The following is a 10,763-nucleotide window of genomic DNA, read 5'->3' on the forward strand; positions in this document are numbered from 1 at the left end:
CCAAACCTTCCTCCGCTACCGCGGAACGGGAAAGATGTAGTGGTTGCAAGCACTGTCCCCAGCCCAGTGCCGGGGGCGGTGCCCTCCGAGGCTGTCTCCCAGGGAGGATCATTTGCCTTCTCCAAGGTGATCAGTGCTGGACTGTAATATTTGTCTATTTGAGAGAAAGCTCAGCCCTGACTCTAGGAGGCAGCTAGGGGTCGCAGATTGCTCTAGGAGCCCAGTGCCAGCCTGGCGTGAGACACTGGAGCTCAGTTTCCAGGTCAGCCTTACTGCTATGTCCAAAGATTGGGCCAGCGCTAACATTCCACGATTTTCAAAAGCAGGCCTTGGTATTTTCTCTGTACTTTTTTCTGGGAAATATCCTAACAGTCGTCAGTTTAGGTGTAAGTGACAGGCTTTATCCCTGGAAGAGATCCAGCCTCCCCCCAGTTTGATTGGTCCTACGGCGGGGAGTAGGTGGCTAACAAGATGACTGAATGAATGGTACAATCCAGCGAGGAGAACAGAGGCCCACGCCAAGGGCTTGCAGAGCTGTTGGAGACGTTGGCAGCTAGCAGGCCTGGTCTTCAGTCTGGGAGGCTGCTTGGCTCACGGGGTTGGATTCTGTAAATGGCAATTAAGAGAAGGCTAGTGTCATAGAAAATCTTTTCAGCCTCTCAAACACAGATGCATGATATCATCTTTTAAAATGAGGCAGTCTAGCTGCCTCCCCTATCCCTCGCCCATCACTCTAGGGCATGAGCTTCTTGAGGTTGGAGATGGGAATCTATATTCCTTTTTATATTCCCCAGTTTTCATACGTTACCTGGTCATGCACAATAAATGCATGTTGGATGAATGGGTAAATGAATGAATCAGTTTTTGCATCAGTTAAATGTAGTTAGTAGCTCAAACCTGGATTCAGGTCCTAAACCACTTCTCAGCTGTGTGAACTTGGGGATTATTTAGCCCCTCTATACCTCAGTATCCTCATCCGTAAAATAAACTGATAGTATCTACCCTACAGGATTGCTGTGAAAATTAAATAAAGCAATGTATATAAAGAAGTTAGCATGGTGCCTAGTACAAATACATACTCAATAAATGTAAGCTTTAGTTAGTATCATCTTTGATTCTAGCAGCTGTTTTGCAGCAGTGCCTATGAAGATCTTGAAAATTACAGATGCACAGTGTCTACCACTAGAGATTATGGGTCTGGACATCCACAACAGGGCAGAGTTTAAAAGCTCCATTGGAGTTCTGATGACCAAGCAGCATTGAGAATTACTGCTCTGTTCAAATTTCTATGCAGATGAGATCACATAGAATGTATGCAACCTTTGGATTCCTTGAAAGCACAGTATCAGTATCTGAAAGGCCCCTTTAAGCTGACAAATGCCATGCTAACTTGTTGAAGGTCTTAAAGACTTACCCTTTTTCCTTTCCCTCATATATAATGGTGACCACAGGTGCTACCATTTATTGAGTGCTTTCTATATGTCTGGTGTTGCACTAAGTGCTCCAAATACATTATCTCATTTAATCCTTTCCATAAACTCAGAAAGACTAACTTGCTCAAGCTCACACATCTGTTCAGTGACAGAGCCAGGATTTTAAAGCAGATCCTTCCTTATCCACTCTGCAAATGGTCCTCAAGTGTGAGCTTGATAATTGGAATCCCCTGGAAGGGCTCACTTAGCACATATTTCTGGGCCCATTTCCAGAGTCTTTGATTCAGTAGGGCCTGAGAACTTGTATATCTAAGTTCCCAAGTGGTGCTGATGTCACTGGGTACATTTTGAGAATGTCTTCTCTGTGCCTTACTCTTACAGATTTATACTTCTTAAAATTCATACCATCCACTTGAACGCTTGGAAATCTGTTTTCCCAAGACCGCTAAGGGGGAAAAAGTACAGGCTCCTTCATTCTCTCCTTTGCTGTCCCCCTCCAAAAAGTACCAAAACTTTATAAGGATTGTATTACTATTCACCATAAGGAGAAGAAGGGAGATAATAATCTTTAGATCTAGGGAAGTTACAGAGTCCTGTACTCCAGAGCCTGTCTCCATTTGCTGAGTAATTGGCAACCCCGCGGGATTCCCGTCTGCTTGTGTCCTGGATGATGCAGCTCACAAACCTCTACCTGCATTCTGAATCCCCAAAGTAAAAGGCAGTTTTCCTTTATTTCTACTTGAAACCTCTTTTTCGCCATATACGTTGGCCTGAAAAGGCAATTGAAGCAAACCAGTGGTTACTCTTTAGCCTTAGATGAGCAACTTGCATTTTGATGATCCTTGTGGGATACATGCTGAGGAGAGAGGGGACGGAGAGCTCCTTGGACAAAGTATGTTTGTGGAGGTAATTGCAACCCCATTCCTTACTAGCCCCAGGCATCTGCCCTGTGGCTTGCCCTGTGCTAGGTCCTGGAGATGGTGTTTCCAGAGCCTTGGGAGCCCGTGAAGCACGAGAATGGGGAGTCCCTGGCCCTGAGATTAGGGCCACATTCCAAGAATCCCAAGTTGGAACACTGGAAGAAAACAGTCTTTAAAGATAATCTTACCTCAGGTTTCATATTTCTATAGTGCACACAGTTAGGTATTATACTTTGGATGCAATCTGGTTAACTGGCCTGCCCTGTGAATGCCCAAGTCCCACCTAGACTTGTTTCTGTGGTAAGGCATGATACAAGCTCCAAACAGGTGACTTGCAAACGTATACAGCACAGTTTCTTTGCAAGACAGGGACTTTAGTTCTAAAACAGCAAGACAGAGCATTTCCAAGTGTGCAAACCAGAGATTAGAAGGTTGCAGAGCTTCAGTGCTTCATACAATGCCAGCAGGACCGTCGTGTCAATGGAAGCATGACACCCTTTTAGGAAAATGCATTAGAAATCTCTCACAAGCAAAGGAGGCTGCTAGGAAAGCAAGTTTATCAGAGACAGACGCTGTTGCTATTTTGGTATTGGTTTGAGTCAGCTGAAAGTCCATACCAGCGACACATCTGACCACATTCTTATTTCAAACTTTTTGGCTGCTGTAGATTCTATTTCAAATTTTGACAGCTAGAAACCTGTTAGCATTACAGTTCCTAGAATGTAGATAGCCTTAGTTTTAACCAGTTTCAAATACTGATGGGTCTTTTCTCTCATTAATTTTTAAAACATTTCTTTGGAGCATCAATTTCTCCATGTTTAAAATATGAGGCTGAATTATTTTTAATATCTGACAAGGGTCATATATTGGTCAAATCATTCTCACTGCTGCATGATATGAGATAATTGTCAAAAATATAGTGCAGAGATCTTTAAAAGTTATTGTCTAAGCGTGTGCGTAGAAGAGATGATGTGCTGGACTTTACACTGAATTATGCACAGAGGTTACCTTGAGGGAGGCGGGAAAGTGAATTTTCTATCTGTATTTCTTCTACTTTCTGCATTAAGAAGTAGAATGCTGACCAAAGCAACATTTTTTACATATTTCCATCATGTTTGGAAAATTTTGAATCAGGGACACTTATTACTTTTGTGCGAAGGAAAATAAAGGAAGGAAAACAAAACAATAAAATACTTAAAAAATATATCACCTTCTTTAAAAGATGAATTTTTCTGTTTCAATAGAAGTATTATGTAGATTTCCAAGGTAACCCATTAAACTGTCCAGCAGGATACATGGTGACAACGTTCTTGGAAAGCGAGGAAACACGGCGAGGAGCAGGGTGTCCAACGGAGGCACTACAGCGGCCTGAGAGCGCATGGAGTGTTCGTCCCCCTCCATTTGTGTCTTGAATCCTTCCCAATATCTGCTCTGGCTTCCCAGAGCCACAGCTACTTCGAAGTGCGCTGCTACAATCAATACTGTGCGATATAAATGGTAAGTATGGTAATAATTCCTCTTGAGTGAGCTGAAACTAGACTTCCAAAGCTCGCGTCTCATTACTCACTTCCGGTATGTCATGACTTATCTTTTAGGAGTGTGTTCTGTAACTGCCCCGGGTTGAATAATAGGTCTGTCTTTATCACAGCAAATGAAAGTTGCCATCATAGATTCCTCCTTTCAATTTTTCTTTATGGTAGAGTGTGTCTTTCCTATCTCTTTCTATGCTATCAGTTGAATTGTTACTGTTAATGATAGACCAGAAATCTTTTTGAAAGCTGTTATATTTCATAAGCTACTAGATATTTTCTTATAAGAGAATGATGCATATAATTTCCTTTAACGTACCTTCCTCTATCTTCTTGTGAGGATCAAATATGATCACATATGTTCAAGCATTTTGTAAACTGTCATGTATTCTGGCAATATAAAGCATTATTATTTTTAGTCCTTTGTGTATCCCAGTTATAGAAAAACCTTTTAAACATTCCCCAAAGTAAAATATATTTCCATCTATGCATTATCATTTTGCCAGTATTTCATATACAAGGACATGTGTTACACTCATATTTACTATTAAAATTTGTGATATCATCACTTGTTTCATTAAATGCATATTATATTTATTGTATTTGTTTTTATTATCCTCTCCTATTCTGATGTATTAAAGGTTACAAACTATAAAATGATTTAAAAACAGGTTCTATCACATGTATGATGAAGAGTGACTACATAAAGTACTAAAACCTTTCTTGATCAAATACTGTGTTTAGATTGACTTTATTTTTCATTCACACAGCAAGTATTTACTGAGCACCTATTATGGTCTTAGGTGCTAAGTTTACTCTGGTAAAGTAAAGAGCCACTGTCCTTGGCTCATTGGAGCTTATAGGTCCATGACCCTTAATTTTCTGAGTAAGTGAGAATTTCACCAAAACATTTTTTTTGTCTCAACTTTTGTGGTTGGTATCCTTTCTAATTAATTCTACTTTCTGCCTTAACAGGTAAAATATGGTTTACTACAAAATTTGAAGTGCTTCAAGTCACTCCTCTGAATATCAACTATTATTGTACATGTGGATTATAGAGGCCAGAGGAGATTGGTCTGCATAGATCCTGAACTTGGACTGTCCCATCTTGGAATTCAGAGGGGACATGTGAAAAGGGGCTAGTTCCTAGCAGTAGGCTCAGCACCTGAGGCCCAGCAAAGAACTCAGGAGCAATCGGCTTGTCCAGGGGCACAAGCACATGGTAGGGGGTCATGGCAAGAGAGTTTTTCAGTCCAGCTGGTCTAGTTGAGAGACAAAGTTTAAGGATTTCTAAATAAGTAACATGGCATCATGGAACCCAGGGCAGAGAAGGGAGTTCAGAACTTCTGGCAGGAAGGCTAGTGTCACCAAGAGATTTGTCCATGGGTAGCAGGGTCCCAGACCCTAGGCAGAACGAAGACCTAGAGATGGTAACTGATAATTGCAAGACACAAACTCAGTTAAAATAGCAAGGGAACTAAAAAGAGACCACAGGTCCGGAGCCCAGTTATCAGACCTGGATCACTGTAACAGTGTCAGCAAGGCACATTGGGAGGCCTGGTTCGGTAAATATATGCTGATTCAGGTCAGGGTGAAGGCTGGATCTGCAGGTAGGAATGAGTTCAGCCCTGCAGGGGTGGAGGGCTAGAGGAAAGAGAGGGGAAACAGACAGGGTCCTTGCCTTTATTGTTATTTTTTTATTTTATTTTAGAGACAGGATCTTACTCTGTCACTAAGGCTGGAGTATAGTGGAACAATCATAGCTCATTGTAACCTCAAACTCCTGGGCTCAAGCAATCCTCCTGCCTCAGCCTTGTAAGTAGCTAGGACTACAGGGTGTGCACCACCATACCCAGCTAATTGTTTTTTAAAATTTTTGTTTTTAGAGATGGGGTCTTGCTCTGTTGCCCAGGCTGGCCTTGAACTCCTGGCTTCAAACGATCCTCCTGCCTCAACCTCCCAAAATGCTGGGATTACAGACATGAGTCAATGTGCCCAGCCAGCCCTTTCCTTCAGTTATACAACTTGTTCATTTGCATGAGGGCCTCCATCTCAGGAGACGGGGATCAGGTGGAGGCTGGAGTCCAGCCTGTGTTCTGCTCACTGAGTGTCATGCTCTGGTACTGGGGTACAGATGCCCCAGGGGAGGGGTACCTTTTCTGGCTCACAAAAAGGTACCACGTGGGTCAGTACTGGCTTTGGAAACATGGTATTGGAAACTTGGTATCCAGAGGCCAGAAACCAATTAAAAATATCCTAACTTTTAGGCATATATCTCATATGTCAAATGTATTAGGTCAGAAAAATATCTTGAGAAAGATTTCACAGTATCCAAGGCTAGAGTCTCAGGAACAATTGTATTGTTAAAGAAGTGCTAAAATGTGTATAGATTCAAAGTGCCTTTGGGGTTAAGAGAATAAGTCAGAAAAACGTTGCTTCTGAAGCATGGTGCCATGCTCAAACTACTTGAATTTACATTATTTGAAAAAATATATATGTGACCTTTGGACAAATCTTTACAGTTTTGTCTCACCAGCTATTCCTCTCTGCCTTGCAAGAGAAGCGTCTACAGTTACTTCTCACTGGGTAGTATACTTACATTTAGTAACATTTTACTGAGATTTGACCCCTTTGATTTACTCTTGCTTATAAAAGTAATAACCTCTTAGAATGTGATTATATAGCCTGATAAAATATTTCACTATATAGTAAATGACATGTCATTTAGAGGATGGCGTTTTATTTAGGTCAGCTGTACAGGGCCCAATGCCCCTTTTAAAACATTCAAAGCATTTGATGGATTCATTGCTGAGTGCACTATAAATAAATGCAACCTCAAGTTCCAGACAATGAAAATGTGCTAGGGGATATATCAAAGCTACCGTTCACAATGCCTCTTTCAAGGTGATAGAAAGAGCCTGGGCTCATTGTCTGGAAGCCAGGGTCTAGTTCCCAGCCCTGCCAGTAATGGGGATGGGACTCTCTCCACATTTCTTACATGGGCTGCATTTTCTTCTTCTGTAAAATGAGAGAAGGATTGAATAGATCAGCACTTTTTCATGGCATACAAGTTCCTAAAGCTGTTGGGTGTTACCTGGAAGATAAACAGATTTTGTGATCAAATATTTGCCAAACAAAATCTAGCAGATTTCTTGGCTTCAGGGCCTCTCAGAGTCTTCAAGGGGAGGGCACAATAAGCAGTTGATAAGGAATCCTTTGTCTGTGAGCATCTCCTGAGCTTGTGTACCTTAGACTATAGTTTGAGAAAACACTGAACTTCTTGGTCACTAGGATTCCTCCTAGTCTCCAAACTCTATAATTCTAGTTAAGTTTGGAGAAACGAGGCTCTTCTCTGTAGAGGACAGAGAGCAATGTCTCCCCTTTCTCCTGCAACTCATGGTCAGATCTCAAATTTAGCGATGTCTCCACTCTGCAGTTTGTCTGAACCAGAGGGGTGGTCAGCATAGCAAAGACCAGATTTCATGAAGGGGTTGAAGCTTTTCTTCTACTTAAGCCAACAACAATATCTCTTTCCCATGTCAAATTTAGAGCTTTTCTTCACATTCTAAAAGAGAAGAGCTATTTGCCGGGGTGGCGGGGCGGGGCGGGGTAGGGGGAGCCAAAATGGTCATGAATAATCTACTTCATTCCAATCAATTAGGAAGAAAAATGCAGTCCCCAAAGTACATTCTGAATTGGTGTAGTTGAGAAACCAAAATAGACTGATGTACAGTAGAATTAGATGTACTATTTCAAGCCCTGCTATATATTTATCCTTATTTGGTTGTCTTTTGCAGAGTTGCATGATGACGGAAATGGGACCGACTTTGGATCACAGAGCTGATCATCTCATATCCAGGAAGGTTTCTCTCAAGTTCTCCTAATTACAGATTCCTCAGCAGGTTCATCGTGACTCCTGATTTTAGTGCACATTCTAAGTTATGCACAATTTCTCTTCCACTAACCAAGTCCCCGGTGTGCTGTGGTTATGGGAGCAGCATGTACTGGAGAAATTTGGTGATGTGTTGGATGCCAGTCATATCCTCAGCTTCCAAAAAAGACGGCCAGATGCAGTTCCACTCACAGAAGTTGCTGTTTCATGTCACGTGACCCACTTACCCTGGCCAAAGCAAGTTGGACAAGAGTTTCTACCAGATCCAAAGACAGTCATCTATGGGCCAGCTCTGCCCATGGCACCTGCATTTACTGCATGGTCCACTCAATCTGCAACACATGATGTCCTCTCTCTCTCTCTTTCCTGAAATTCTGTCTGCTCTTCCCTCTCCTAATGCCCCCTGCAGCTGTCCTTCAAGGTCTCCTACTCGGTCCTCTTTCTCTAACTGCCACACTGTCATGAGAGCCATCTTTCATGGGAATGTCACCAACCCTATGACGTCTTTGCTAGAATTGGAAATACATTCTCCCTCTCATGTGAAATTGTTTTACGTTAGCAGATCATGACACACCTGCACACATGGCGGCCCTGTGGCTGTACATACTGCTCCCATAGCCACATGTGCCACCTGCTGTCCCCCTCACACACCCTCCAAAAGCAGAGTCCACAGGGTGCCATAAGCCATGTGGCTGGCTGTACTTTCTAATACTGCAGTTAGTTCTGATGCCCCAACCTCCCCCCACCCATTGTATTCCACGCCAGGAGCCATGTCTTACTCAGGTCCTGGCTGCTCCATGAATGTCCTGCTGCACCTACAACCAACCACATCACAGGTGGGTCAGCCAGAACTCTGGGCAATACTGTACTCTTCTTTCTGTAGACCTTTGACAAAGTCCCTCCTTTCATAATTTTGTCAATAAGGCTGATTGTATTTGAAACTGGTTGAGCACATGCACCCAAAGAAGAGTGATTTAAGTATCACCTGGAAGGAGACACCTGAGGCCATGCCACAGGTCTCTCCTTGCCCCAGGCCATTTCAACATATTTATGGGCAACTTGGACCTAGAGCTAGAAGGCAAGCCTGATAAATTTTATAGAAGGCACAACATGGGAAGGTTTAGTTATTTAATGAAGGAGATGGACGAGAGAAATGTCTCAAAATTACTTAGCTACACAAGAACAGAAGTAAAAAACAAATAAAACGAACTTTGACAGGGATAAATCAAATTTTCAGAAAATACACAAGTGCAAGATGGGAGAATTTGGCCTACAGCACTTCCTGTGACAAAGACACAGACACTTTAGTCGGCGACAATACTGGATCAGCAAAGGTCCTCGTGTGCCTGCCTATGACAGCTTTCTCCTGCTTGGCCTGTCCCTTCGGCACCAGCTTTGAGGAATCGTCCTTGGAGAGCAGGGCAGGCCTGGGGGACAGTGACAGGGAGGGTGGGAAGCCTTGGCCATATTGTCTAAGAAGAAACAATTGAGGGAAAGAGACATGTTTAGGCTGGGAGAGAGAAGAGCTGGGGACTGATGCCAAAGAAGGGGTTGGGCTCCAGGGAGGCACAGGGAAAAGCTATATTGGGAAGGTTTTGTCTCCATAAATCAGAACCTTCGAAAAACTTGAAATGTCCCCAAAATGTAATTAGGCTCTTTGAATTATATGGTTTCCTATCACAAGGACTTCCTGAGCAAAAGCTGGATTAATATGTCCAAGGTGATGTAGCACTGCGGTCCTCGGCCTGTTAGGGACTGGGCGGCAGAGCTCCGCGGCCCCCCTCTCCATTGTCTCCCCAGCCCTGTCCATGGAAAAATTGTCTTCCATGAAACTTGGGGTGGGGGCGCTCACAGCAGGAGGCGAGGGGCGGGCAAGTGAGCGAAGCTTCATCTGTCTGTACAACTGCTCCCCATCACTCCATCACCACCTGAGCTCCACCTCCCCCGCCCCGCCCCCGCAACATCCCGCGGGAACATTGGTCCCTGGTGCCAAAAATGTTGGGGACCGCTGATATAGAAGAGATTCCTCCACTGAGTGACAGCTTAGACTTCCAGGATGGCTTATGTCACACAACATGGGCCACACGACACTCAGCTCTGCTGTCTCTGAAACTTGGTTTTGTCAGCAGAGCAAGAGCAGATTTCTCTCTCAGGGGAAAATCACATTAATCAGGCTCCTGAGTGTGAATTATCATCGGTTAATGAAAAATATGGTGAGAGAACCACAGTAGAGGGCCAGATACAATCAGAAAGTTGCATGTGACACCCCTCTCCGAGGCTCTGGAAGATTAAGTAGACAAATAATGGCTGATGAAAACTTTTAGAATAAATTGAGGTTTCAGTAAAGTGGCCGGATGTAAAATAAATCTTTATAAAATTTTTAACCTTCCTATATGTTAGCCATAACCCATTAAAATACAAGACAGAGAAAAAAACACTGCTATGTGATGATCATAAAACTGTACAGACATGCACGAGAAGGCTCGACTATAACATGTCTGTGGCTCTGACGTCTTAACTGTATAAGTTGTCAATTCTTCTCCCTTGTTTTATACATGTAATGCAATTCCTGTTGAATCCAGATAGGATCATTTAAAATATTTGATAGACTGATTCAAAATTCAGAATAATAAGCAGCAAAAAAGGTGAAGAAATTTTTGGGAAAGCAGTATCACGATGAGGACTTGCCCTACAGTGTTAAAACACAGGGCATGTTACGTTAATCACAGTAGTGTCTATAGCACAGGAAGGGAAAACAGGATCCACGAAACAGAGTAGTCAGTACCAAAATGCACTTGAGTATATCCAATAGCTTAGGGAACAAGTAGGATATTTCAAGCCAGTGGAGAGAGTTCAAAAATGATTGTGGGACACCTGGCCAATTATCTAGGAACAAAAGCTTGATTTCTATTTCGTGTTACAATGAAACCATAAAAGTAATTTTTAAAATATGGATGAATATCTACTGAAATACATCCTTGAATTGGGG

This window comes from Eulemur rufifrons, chromosome 15 (assembly GCF_041146395.1).
Source record: "Eulemur rufifrons isolate Redbay chromosome 15, OSU_ERuf_1, whole genome shotgun sequence".
Lineage (NCBI taxonomy): Eukaryota > Metazoa > Chordata > Mammalia > Primates > Lemuridae > Eulemur > Eulemur rufifrons.